The 4,442-nt window shown below is 43.0% G+C and overlaps 1 long non-coding RNA gene across 1 annotated transcript; it reads left to right on the forward strand.

Moving 5' to 3' along the window:
* The first annotated feature begins 674 nt into the window (after positions 1 to 674).
* On the forward strand, positions 675 to 2,398 carry LOC148332115 (uncharacterized). Its single transcript, XR_015844760.1, has 3 exons — positions 675 to 756; positions 901 to 1,015; positions 1,718 to 2,398. It is a non-coding gene; the product is annotated as an uncharacterized LOC148332115 (long non-coding RNA).
* Positions 2,399 to 4,442: the final 2,044 nt, after the last annotated feature.

A 4,442-nucleotide genomic window follows, 5' to 3' on the forward strand; every position in this document is an offset into this window, starting at 1 on the left:
ATACACAAATTTATATACACACGCACACGCGCGTCAGATTAAAGTGTGCAACGCAGGAGATTATTTTCAGTTTTTTTTTAATGCAGTTATATATTTTAACTCAGTTAACTCTGTTTTATTTTACTTCAAAAATGATTTGCACATTAAAATACTGTACCATATTAACTGTACATCTTTAGCATATCATATCACGACAAAACACTGTGCTCAAGTTACCACTGGGCCTTGCAAACCAACGCTGCTGGAGTGTGGCGCTTTTTGGCAGAACTAAATGTACTGGATAATTTTGAGAATTGCTATGAACTAAAACCTATGCACTACTCCCTGCCTAACGTAGCCAGTACATCAGCTTCTATTAATATCACCCCCGCAGCTGTCTGCGTGAACTGTCCCAGTTCAAGTTTGAAGGAAACCAAACTGGACTGGCTTCAGGACCAAAATGAGTACACCAGCTTTGGACACACACAAATACATTTACAAAGTACTCGTAGATTGCTGTGGACCAGGTGTGCTCAAATCCGGTCTTCGAGATTCCCTATCCAGCCCAGATGCATTCCTACTACAACACACCTGATTCAAATCATCATGATCGTTATCAGGCTTTTGCTAATCTTGCTAATGAGCTGATCATTTTAATCGGGTGTGTTGAAACGGGCATATGTAGACCTAAAACAGGCGGAATCGTCGCTCTTGAGGACAGGACTTGGGCCCCCCAACCTCTGGACTGTATACCACTTTTAGTGACAGATGATAAAGGTGGATTATCCTCATGGATTAATGCACTTTGAAAGCCTTGTTGTTGTTGTTGTTGTGCAAATCAAAAGTTACAGTCATTACTTCTCCGATAGTTGCTGCTGTTTCTTCTAAATTGTTATCTTCTTCTCTCTTCCCTGTTTCTAGTCAATCCACGGAGAAGAAACAATGTAGCCGCAAGTCATCATGGCATAACTTTCGCTTTGCACACTAACAGCAACAAGAAGCTTTGGATAAAACTCAACGCGGGATTCTCATTAAGGTAAGCTGTTTTAAGACAAACTTGAACAAACAACAGCTCCGGTGGTGGTTTCTGTGCTCGCTACGACATGAATTACAGGTAGGTGGTACTGGCCACAAATATTAATAGAAGCTGATGTACTGGCTACATTAGGCAGGGAGTAGTGCGTGGGTTTTCTCCAGGCACTCTGGTTTCCTCACACATTCCAAAAAATATGCCATGGTAGGTTAATTGAACTCTAAATTGTCCCTCGGTATGTTTTGTGAATGCACGTGTTTGTCTTTGTGTGCCCTGCGATTGGCTGGCAACCAGTTCAGGGTGTACCCTGCCTACTACCCGAAGACAGCTGGGATTGGCTCCAGCACACCCGCAACCGTTGTGAGGATAAGCCGTTTAGATAATGGACGACTGGGTGCATATACATTTTTTTTTTTCCTCAAAGCCAAAATCAATGAATCCTGTAAACAAAGGGCCCATTGTCCCCTCTCATTGTGGGGAAGAACTATCCAATCGTAGCAGCAGCAGCAGCATATGATTTGGCAGGTGGGAGGCGACAGAGGTGTTGAGGGGATGGGGGGGGCGTAGTGGGGTTGGGGAGCCTTCAGCGAGGGACAGCGCGAATATACATCACTTCATCTTTAATTAGCTGTCATCAGCTTCTCTCCACAGATCAAGCAGCCACTGATAATTAACCATCAAACTCTCTCTCACCTTGTGTGGCAGAAATAAAAGAGAAGATACGGACGCGTGTGGCAAAAGCGTCATAATAATCAAATGTGACTGGATTAAAGGCACTGAGGGATCTTGTAGATTAAATAAATGTCTCAGTGAGAACTAACTGAAAGAGTTGCTGTGCATGCAGCCTGCGGTTTCCAAGGTAACCCGCACTTGCTGCCCTCGACATAATTATTGCTTGTTTTGTGTGAAAAGAGCCTTTTTGTTATTAGTGTACCCGGCGAGGATGTTAGCGCCCTCTTGCACTGCCTGGTTCTTGTTTCCTTTTATTCTTGACATGAAGTAGGAAAAACATGCAAACGGGGCTGTAGACAAGAGCAGCTAATTAGAGAGAACACAGTATAAGTGGACATATGTGCACTGAGGGACGCGTCGGCCAACACTCGACGGGACGGCGCCGTGGGGGTGCGGGCCGGCGGGCCGCTACGGAGGCATGTTGTTGTTTGAGCGCCGCACGCCGCTGGCACCGGCGAGCCGGAGGCCCCGCATGGAGCGGCGAGGAGAGGAGGAGGCCGTCGGGCCCGCCGCAACCTGTCCTCTCCGTGGTGTTTGCGTAGTTAGCTGCTCTCGAGTGCTTTAATTGGATTACGCTTAATGAGGAAACAAGCACACGAGAGCAGCAGCACAATGGAAAGCCAATGTCATAAAGTGTTCCTTTTTAACACTACAGTGACCGCCTTGTGTATTTGTGGTTCACTATTCTCTAATTCACACACTCATAAAACCCAAGGCAGGAATGAAGTGGTTTTACGTCACAGTTTACAAGTCAAATTTCCCATTTTCATTTTTTCCTCTCATTAATACACACAGAATAGCAAAACTGAGAATCACAGATTTATACGTTTTTCCGATACCAAACCACATAGACTGTCGCAAAAATCTTCACTGGACCCACGCATGTTTACGTGCTTCACACCAGCTCACTAGCAACTAGCTTCAGCTGGCCACTAACGCGGCTAAATACGCTGCAGAGTCACTCCTTAGTCAGTAATTATCGCCTCAACGGCGGCGAAAGAGCAACTCTTCTTACATAAGCATCGTTCTCACAAAGGGACGACAAGGCGTAATGAATAGAAGACGGAGAAGTCATGCTAATTGCTAAGCTAATCTAAGATCCACGCGATTGTGAAACACCGACAAGTGCTTAGGTAATTGAGTACACTTTTCAAAGTCGGGCTGGAAAAGCGTTCAAATGGAGCAAATTATTTGACAGCAAAATTGAATTTAATGTCAGGGGAGAAAATTCCAAACATTATAAGGAACAATGTTACACACTTAGCTAAACAGTACCCAAAACCAGAAATGCATCCGTTTTGTTGCGTCGCAGTCAGTCGGGAGGAATGGTCAAGAAAATTAAAAGTATATTAATATCGTATGTTGAATATTTCTATTAATTATTTGTTTCTTTTCACAATACGGTCCTGAGTTTTGATTTTGACTAGTGATATGCACCTTAAATGTCCTCAACATTATAATCCAGTAGATCTCATCTTCATTAAAATAAATTTAGCTATGCTGAAGGACCATACAATTGATTCAGAAATAAAGGTTAAAGTGAAATTTATAATTGTTTGTTGTTGCCCCATTGTAAAAAATTTCTCCACAGGAAAATACAGGTTGCTGCTATTCACAATGTAAATTTAATAAATAAAAAATGCTGAAAGTACTAAAAAGGAAACCAAGTGATTTGTTATATTCGACATTCATCATATTTTTGTTGAATAAAATTGCTTCACGTCACTGGATCAACCTCCAAATATTTACTCCTCAATATTAGAAAGTCGTTCCTCAAATGAATTTATTTCTTTGCAAAACTGCTCCCCAAAGAGAAAAAGTTATTTTGAGCCTTGCCACACATCCTAATGCCCAAAGATGCCACAAGATTCTGTTCAAGCCTCATGTAAATAGAAACGTGGAATACAAATGAATGTCAAGGAAGCGTGTTAATGTTTTCAACTCAACTGAGAGACGTCTGCATATCAGGGAGGAGTTATATTTAGCCTGGGTAGTAAGTCGAAGTGGCAGAGAGCCTTAGTCTACATTCAATGCATTTAAAAAAAAAAAAAAAAATGTAATCAACCCTGAGCCGTTTATTTTTCAGGGTAATATTATCCGACAGTTTGGGGATAATGGTTGGATGGCCTGTGAAACTTGGGTGTTAATAATTCACACACTGGTCATGGCTCTTATATTCTAGTATCAATCCTCCTCTGTTACACGTCCAATACCGTCAGAAGCGGGCAAATTCACAGTTTTATTTCAACCCCCCCAGCAAGCTGGTAAAAAAAAAATAATTCAGATGGCCAGTAAGTGAGGACGTTGTTCATTGGGACACGGCTCTATTATCATAGAAAAGTGCATGTGTTCTAGGCGTGAACCGGCGTACCTTAATTGTCTACCATGTTTTGGAATTTGGCAGATCACACTGCGCCATGCTGGGCCTTCCGGCAGACCAAGGGCGTTTTCTTTTACTCTCCCCCAGCGCTCTTGACAATTTGGTGACTGAAAGACGACTACCCTTTGAATTTGCTAAACGCAGTGACAAGCAGATGCACGATTGGGGGTGGAAAGCACTCGCCAAGTGACCACTTTACAGTGGCCAATTTGACATCATCCACAAGGGGACATCTTGCAGTTGCTTCGAAACGTACTTTGTGCACGGCAATCTCCATCATGGACTCCAGCGAGTCCGTTATGCTTCCGTCATGTAGAC

The sequence above is a fragment of the Idiotropiscis lumnitzeri genome, chromosome 8, assembly GCF_059441095.1.
Source record: "Idiotropiscis lumnitzeri isolate Australia: NSW breed Sydney's pygmy pipehorse chromosome 8, RoL_Ilum_1.0, whole genome shotgun sequence".
Taxonomy (NCBI): Eukaryota; Metazoa; Chordata; class Actinopteri; order Syngnathiformes; family Syngnathidae; genus Idiotropiscis; species Idiotropiscis lumnitzeri.